Raw genomic sequence first — 9,046 nt, 5'->3', positions numbered from 1 at the left:
TTTAGATACATACAAGAATGAGTACTGAAAATAAATTAAGAAATAAACTCAATTAGAAAATGGAGAAATAAAATAAGCCTAAGAGAAGAAATAAGAATTAACTTAAAAAATAAAAGTAATATTAAATGGATGAAAAGAAAGTACTCATAAATTCAGAATTAACAATAACTTAACAATACAATAAAATTGACCAAAGTCTTTTAAAATTTTTAAATTACAAAAGGAAACAAGAAAAGTATTTAAAAAGAGAAGACATTTTTTCTACACTCTAAAAAAACTAAAATCAGTTTATGCAGATATAAAATACAAACTGACTTATGTAAAAAATGACATTAAAATATATTAAATATATGTCAAAGTACTTAAAATCTAAGTAAAAATTATCATATTTAACAGAGCATTGATTCTTCCCCAAAGTTGCTGGATATAACTTGTTTCATAAAAGATTTTTTCAAATAACAGTCCTTTAATATGACAATTTATACAAAACGTTGAAAAGAAATTTGCAGTTTCCTGATAATGTATATATCTATGTATCATGAATCATTAAATGTAAAGGTAATAAAGTGGAATAAGTGAGGGATATACAGGTTGTTTCTTGATTCTGAGAAACTGCTAGCAAATATTTATAAATTTATTCTTACAATTGGAAAACTAATATGCATAATCAATTTTAGTCAATCTATGTCTGTCGTGTATACTTTATTACATTTTTACTAAAATTTTCCAAAGAAGTAAGAACTGAAATACTATTTATATCATTTATAACCTCTTATAATTAGATAATCCACTGAATTTTTTTATTGTTGACTCTATTACAGATGCCCCCTATTTTCTCCCCCTTTGCCTCCCTCCACCCCTACATAGGCCTTGACTGCATTATTTTTTATTTTTATAAATATGCTAAATATACACATATCTATATACATGTAACTAACATTAAATAAGCATAAAAAGAACCTATTTCAAATAAACATTTTTAAATATTTGATATTACACATTACAGAAGAACCCCAAAGAAGGGTGAAATACCATACAAAAATAGTAACAGGGAAGATATCACACTTTTCATGGCTCTTATATGGACCTCGAGGCAAGGACCTCTGAATCCCATTGCACTGTGCTTCATATTCTTGAGATGTTTCCATAGGGAGAAGATGAACAGGATAAAAAAATTCAGAGATATGGAAAAGGGTATGAGAGCTCCAAGAGTGAGTACAATCAGTTTAGAAACGTTTTTAGTGTTGCTCCTTTTAGAACTCAAAGTCCTATTTCTTTCACATGGATGTATCTGGATATTAATATACATACTTATTATAGTACTAGAGACCTGGTGCACGGATTTGTGCACCAGTAGGGTCTCTCACCCTGGCCTGCACCCTCTGGCAACCCAGGACCCCTGGGGGGTGTAATAGTGTGCGAAGCAGCAGGCAGCTGGGGAGGAGCCCGAGCCTGGGCAGGGCGCTGTGCCAATCCCGTTCATCCAGCCCGCTGCGCCTACCTCCACTGCCGCCACAGAGGGAGAGGCTCTCGCTGCCACAGCTGCACTCATCGTGAGCCCATCAGCCAGCTGAGCGGCGCTCCCACTGTGGGAGCGCACTGACCACCAGGGGGCAGCTCCTACGTTGAGCATCTGCCCCCTGGTGGTCAGTGCACATCATAGTGACTGGTCAAACAGTCATTCGATCACTTAGGCTTTTATATATAGAGAGATTTAAAGATAAGAACACTAATGCTCCCAGCAACAGTACCAGAACTACCATTTCAACCTACGCTTTAGGCAAAGAAAAACAGGATTTGAGAAACTGGCTATCTTGAGAAATAAAAGAGGCTGAGGCCTGTGGCAAACCAGTTACTAAAATGATTGGCCACAACCGCAAGAATAATAAATACAACTTCCATTATATTCATCTGTGAAGATGGATAAATATCCTTTGCAAACCAACTCATCATTATTACCCAAATCAGACAAAGTCTGGAGAGCGCCAAAGCAGTGAGGATTCCATCAACTGAAAAGATCTTTCGTTTCTTGAATCAGTCAATACAGTTCACAGTATTATGAATCCATTCCCCAAAATACCAATGACAAATTCTGTGTTTACTAAAATGGTGAAGAAGCAATGCAAGGCACTCACCATGTCTTCAAAGAGAGAGCTTTGATGTCTAATTGGAATGTTGATAATTTCTTGATTTACCACATTAAAATAGTATGTATACTTGTTTTTTGGATGTGCAATTAATTTCTTTTTAAAAATTGCAGGCTCAATATTAAGTCAGAAAACACTCAAGTAGGCTAATGGGCGGGCACATAACTCTCCTTATAAAAATAATTTTCTCCCAGAGAGTTAGCTGCACTCTAATCCAGGTACTCTATGTTCTCAACATAAAATGAAATTTCTCATACTTGATAGTAGAAAAAAAACCCTGAGCTCTCATTTGCTAACATGCAAATTAAAACATATTCTCTTTCATTATTTTGAAAAGCTTCCCTTATTTAACCTCTACCGAATTTGTTAAGCAATTTCAGTTGTTATCAATACCATTAAAAATTCAATGCCTGGAACTCTAACATACAGCAAACACCTACATTAGTAGATGGAGTTTGGGGAGCACTAAGATCGTCACTACTGAGGTGTGATGAAGGAAGACTGATATGACATTTCCATAGTTTATCCAAGGCTTTTGCTATCCAAAGCAATCAAGTTTCCTGAGTGAACCCAGCAAAGTCACAACTGCTGAGTGCTAGATGCTGATAATTTATATTTATTTATCAATTCATCATTTGCACGTTCCCAAACACACATTGCTTGCAGAATACCTAATGGGGTTATTGTCCAGGAATGACTGTCTTCTTTTTGTCAATAAGAAAATGAGGCACAGAGAATCCAAAATCATATGGATTCAAAACCTCTTGTTTTGCTCTCTAATAATTCAGACTTTCATTCCTTCATTCATATTTATTGAACTTTTCTTGGTGTTAAAAATCATACTATACATCAAGATATTTTAAAAATATGATTACTCTTGATATTTTACACTGAACTGTAAACATTTGGCCAACTTTGGAAACTACAAACAGGTCTTGTGAGACGTGATAGAACTCTATCCAACAAAACAGTTACCGAGTTAAAGCCAGATATTGGCAATATTGAGAGGCTCATCTGCAGAGCACGAATTGTCATTTATGCCTCACCCCCACTCAGTAATACACATTCCACTACAGTCAGCGAGGGCTTTTAGGTTTTATTCAGCTTGTTCTTACATCTTCCCAAAGTATTCTATTGTGTCTGTATGCCATGATTTATTTGTCCATTTTATAACTAATGGGCATTTATATGACTCCTCAATTTCAGCTATTACAAACAGTAGTAAGATGCACATTTTTGCATATACATTATGATACACTTGTATGAAAAATTCTCTAGTATAAAAACCAGTACAATAAATGGGTCTTAGCATATGAATCCTCACCTTAAATTCATAATGCCATACTCTTGTACAAAGTTGCTTTACCAATCATAATCCAAGAACTACAGCATGAAAATTCCCACTGCTACAGATCCTTTCCAACATTAGAAGCATCACACTAATATTTATATTTATATTAGTATTTATATAAATTATTATTACAATTAACATTTACAATTGTTTTTATATCCTAATTTCAAACTTATTTTTAGTTTGAAAATTTTGTGCTTCTTTTTCTCTTTAGGTAACTTTAATTCTATATATGGTTATTCATATTGCATTGTATATTATTTATACATTTATCTCTATTTCATTATAGAGTTTTATAACCACTTCTTCAGGTCTCAAATACTCTACTGTTACCAGAACTGTTAATACACTGGAGACATATCCTTTAGTCAAATATTATGTCATACCACATTAAGAAAATATAATTACTTAAAATAAATATTGTAGGGAAATTTTAGTGCTGTTTAACAAAACCTGATATAAAGAAATGCTGAAGGTTTTCTATTAAGTTATTTTCCCATAAAATGCACAAGGTTATTTCAAATTCTGTTTATAAAGTTAAAGTTGTGCTTTTCTCAGAGAACTTAAGTTCCTGAGTAGTCTCAAGGAGATCTGTCTTAGCTTGCTGTTTCCCAAAATTATAATAAATGAGTGGCCTGAGGGAAAGGTAATCAAAATCATCATGACAAACATCTTGACCTGATATGTCTGTAAATTAGTGAAGATCCAACATGCCGTTAGAATAGAAATAATGTAAATGATGAAGAGCAGGAGGAAGGCTGTCACCATCTTCATGGCCCTTCTATGGGCCTCTGTGCTTGAGCCTGTCAGGTTGAGCTGAAAATTCTTGGTGTGTCTCACCAAGGACAGAAATAAAAGAAGCAAAGAGATCAGGGACAGGAAAAAGGGGATAATGTAGGTCAAAGTAAGAAGAAGAAGACTTTTGAGATAGAACATTTCATTTACCTCTAACTGCAAAGTCATATTTATTTCATGTACCCTGTAGGTATTCAACCAAAATTCACTAACAGCATCATGCATTAAGATATTGAGAGACAGTAGGAAGAAAGACCCAAGGAAAAGCAGAAGAACCACTCTGTTGACTCTCCACTTCAGCCACATGAAAAAGGAGTGGGAGAAATTGGCTATCTTAAGGAAGTAGAAAATGCTGAGGCAGGTGGCAAACCAGATAGTTAGTTGATTAGTTAGTGCCCAAAGAATAGTAACCACCTTTGCTAGTTTACCAGTAGCATACAGATGTGGAGCCAGCCCTATTATAAATGAATCCAATAGTGTTAGCAACAGATGGATGATTCTGGCCAGAGCCAAGCTGGTCAGGATGAAATCAACTGAAGAAACTTTCCCAGTCCTGAACCATTCGATGCAGTTCACCAGTCCGATGAATCCATTTCCTAGCACTCCTAAGATGAGTATTCCTGTTGCCACAACTATAATGGAGACCTTTATTACAATGGACATCGTTATAAGAATGTTTCTAATGTTGAGCCTCAATAAAAGCTTTATAGTGAAATAGTTGCAGATGGACATCCATTTATGATGCTTTCCATAAATATTTTCATCATAATTTCAGAAAGTACAACCAAAATTCTGTTTTGAGATGTAGTTCCAGAGACCTTCACAAAAGAATAGTGCATTTTATTTGTATTGCAATTCCAGTGCTAAACCGAACAGTTCTGTTAAGACACACACATTTCATGAATACTTATAGTATTCCTTACAGTCAGCTACCATATAAACACAAATGTTGTCCACTTATCTTGATACCAGCTGCAAATTTTCATTTGTGCCACTGACTAAATGGTGAAGTAAACTAAACATGCAAATCTGAGAGGGATTATTTTCCACCAGTGTGTATTTTTATCTACTTGGAACATACACCTAAATGCAAATATTTTAAATTTTGAATAGTAATTGCTGGGAGGAAAAACCTTTACATAACCCTGTTGTTATTTGTCACTTATCAGTAAGATCCTCAGATATCAAATATATTTGTTGATGCAATTCAATTTACGTAAATAATTTATTACAATTATTTCTAGTTCAAAGACCACACCCAATTCCTAGAACAAATAACTAAAAATAATCACGGAGAAATATTATAGAACCTAAATCAGAACTTATCAGCAAAGTATACCAGGAATATACACAAGGCAGCTACAAATGCTACAATGCAAAACCAATTATAGTTTTGTGAAGTCAGGAATATTTAGTGGGAACTTGAATTATTTAGAATTTATGAAGAAATACAGAAACAAATTCAAGACTGGTGTAAGGGCATGTGAAATTATCAGTGACTTGAACAAGTATGACTGCCTTCTAAACATAGGAACTTTTTTTGTTTTACACTATCTTGTTGGCTTTTTAATTGAAAGGTTACTGAGTGCCCTCCAATATCCATTTCCTAAATGAATGTCTTCATCTTTCTGGGCAATAGAGTGACTATGTATTTAGACCCCCTTATAGATGGTGTGGCAAAGTGAATAATGTTTATCAATGTGTTGTGAGTGAAAATTACAGGCCCATCCACAAAATATCCCACACACATGATCCCCCATATATCCACCTTCTCCCTGCTCTCTGGAATGGCCATGATTCCAAGGAAATCTTGGAAGCCACATGTTTAACATATCATACTTGTAATCAGCCTTCTTCCCTGGATAACAGCATAGAAGAGGTTCCTCAGACATACCAGGACTGTTTAAAAAGCAACAGGAAATTTAGATTATGTATGAGTCACTGTATGTTTTGGAGCCTATTGGTGACTGCTGTTCATTCACCCAGTCTAAGGCAGTAATTGGAAACAACTACTTGCAGATTTGTTAAGAGGCACTTGAATGGTGAAGAAACAGAACCGGGAAATCTATGCCACCTACAGATTTTGTGATGGTTTTGATTTCATTGGTTTTCCAGATCTAATGTGGTTTATCCATTTATTTATTTAATATTTAGAACATCTTTTTCTTCAACTATCCCGTGGGCTGGCTTTTATGTCCTGGGGACTTAGCAGGAAACAGGAAAGACTTCATCTCTCATTATAGTAGTTACATTCTTCTGGGCAGACAAGTGATAAAAAAAACAACTGAATAAATCAGATGTATGAAATATATACATTAAGGTATAGGTATTATGGTGAAGATTTCATAATTCTAAGATTTTAGTTGTTAAACAAGGCTATACATTTCATTATTATAATAGAACTTGCTACCAAAGCTATGTCAACACACTTTCAGTCTCATCATTTTGCACAAGATTATATAAAAACAGATCTTGAAGACATATTTAATAATTGTTACATAACATCATAGATATCAATTTTCATGTGTGCATAAAGGTCATGGACTTATGTACTACAATTATATACTGTACTTATTGTGAACATATATTTAAGAGCAGAAAATTTTTACTTCTTTTCTGTGAAATTTAAAGGGAATGTTTACGTGGCAAGATGGAGAAGATGATTGACAGTTCAGAGACCCAAATATGGTTTAGGGTAAACTAAATAAATTGACATTAGTTGTCTATTTTGTTGTTTTTGTCATTGTTGTTAATCTTTGCTGAAGATATTTTTTCATTGATTTTTAGAAAGTGTGGAAGGATGGGAAGGAGACAGAGAGTGAGAAACATTTATTTGAGAGGGACACATCAATTGGTTGCCTCCTGCATGCGCCCAGACCCAAGCAAGGCCAGGGAATGAGCCTGCAACCGAGGTACCAACCTGCAACCTAGGTACGTGCCCTTGGAATCAGCATGCAATAAATGGTGCTGTCTCTCCAGGAACCAGGATTCACAAGTGCAGGAAGCAAGGGGTGAAAATGTGTCACCACTCACTATGGCCCCTAGTAACCCAGTAGCAAAATTTGTTTCCTCTTCCTATGACCTTATGTTCTGCTGGCCTGGAGGTCATTGTACAAAGTGAGGAACTGTTCTACCAGGAGATACAACAATGGTTTTATCAAACTGGAAATAAGACTGCCATCTAGCCATTTTGTACTCCTTAGGCCTCTGAATCAACAGGAAAGAAGGGAGATACTGTGCTGGCTGGGGTAATTGATCTTGGTTACCAAGGGGAAATTGAACACCACACCCTAAAGTGTCCTAGGATGCATATTGGAAACAATCTTTGCTTCATCGTCTATGAATCAGCTTCTATGAGGAAACTAAATAAAACACATAACAAGCACTACTGGAAAGCATTTTCATTTTTATTAGTGTTAATAAGGAAATGTATCCACACCCTTTTCTTCCCAACTTTGGTCACAATATAGATATATTTATGGACTAGTCACCCTCCAGTAATTTGAAAGAAACAATTCATGGATGTCTCATGGTGACATTTTCATTGATGGCAGCCTGTGTATTGCTGTGCCATTACCACAGGCTTTTATTGTAGGGTAAGTTAAGGAGCAGAATTTGATCTCAAAATGTATTCAAGAACACGGCTACTGGCAAGGAGGAGGGACCACAGCCATACTCCCCTATCCCCCACCCCACCCCCAACACACAGGTCATCTTCTCTTCTGCCTTCACCCTGGTGCCCACAGGGGATGAGGAGGGTCCACCACCTTTGCCAGAGGCAGGGGCTCCTGGCTGCTCATGCTCTTGGCCCCCTGAGGCAGAGTCAAGCGCAAGCTGGGCCACTTGAGGGTCCCCTTCCAGGAGGAGGATGAGGAGTTGGAAGAGTATGAGGAGCTGAAGGAAAAAGAGAAGGAGGAGGAGGAGGAAGAGATGAGCCACTTCTTGCTGAGGCTGGAGGGGTGTGGGCCACAATCAAAGGATAAGAAAGAGCGCTTAAGAGCAGATTAATCTCTCAGAGCTGACTCCATACATCTTGGTTTCCATTTGCTAAGGTTACTTAACAGATGCAACTACAATTACAGAATGTCTTAGTACATGTTGTAAAAGCTGCATTGTAAGACATTTTTACTATAGCAACAGATGTCCAAAATGCAGCACAGTAGTTCATGAGACACAACCTCTTTATAACATAAGGTTGTACTGACAGTTACAAGACATAGTGTACAAATTAGTAATCAATCTAGAAGAAAGAGGGAAAAAGCAAATGCATGTGTTTATAAAGAAAGAGCTATAGAAGTTCCTCAACCTCCTTTTCTACAACTAGTCCCTTCAAGCAAAAGAAGATCTAAGAAAGCCTTAGAATCAGTGTTTCAGATTTCACCTGACCTTGATATGTCTTTATTACTAGAATTCATTGGTGCCAATGAAGGCATGAGATACTTTAAATGACTGGAACACAAGTTTCTCCAAGTTTCAGGAAAAGCTGCTGGAACTGACCACCAGACGCTGAGCTATGGATGAATAGATTACTCTGACACACGTTTTTGTGAAAGGAAAGGCTAAGGGACTAAGCATCCTCAATGGACTGACTCCTTAGGGTTTTATTGTAACAACAGCTTGAACTAAAATTAACCTCTAGATACAATCAGCAGGGTAAGCATCCTTGAGAAAACACATGCATCTGTAGTGTCCTTTAAGCAAGGACCTGTTTTAGTAAACACCTAGGGGCTCAGACTTGTTTGGAAAGTCAAGG

The 9,046-nt window shown here is 36.3% G+C and overlaps 2 pseudogenes; one reads left to right on the top strand and one right to left on the bottom strand.

Moving 5' to 3' along the window:
• Positions 1–288: 288 nt before the first annotated feature.
• Positions 289–2,138, bottom strand: LOC106726181 (annotated as a pseudogene).
• A 4,805-nt stretch (positions 2,139–6,943) lies between these two features.
• On the top strand, positions 6,944–8,814 carry LOC102243743 (annotated as a pseudogene).
• Positions 8,815–9,046: the final 232 nt, after the last annotated feature.

The sequence above is a fragment of the Myotis brandtii genome, unplaced genomic scaffold (genome assembly GCF_000412655.1).
Source record: "Myotis brandtii unplaced genomic scaffold, ASM41265v1 scaffold237, whole genome shotgun sequence".
NCBI classification, from domain to species: Eukaryota; Metazoa; Chordata; class Mammalia; order Chiroptera; family Vespertilionidae; genus Myotis; species Myotis brandtii.
This window is presented reverse-complemented; position numbering and strand designations above follow the sequence as displayed.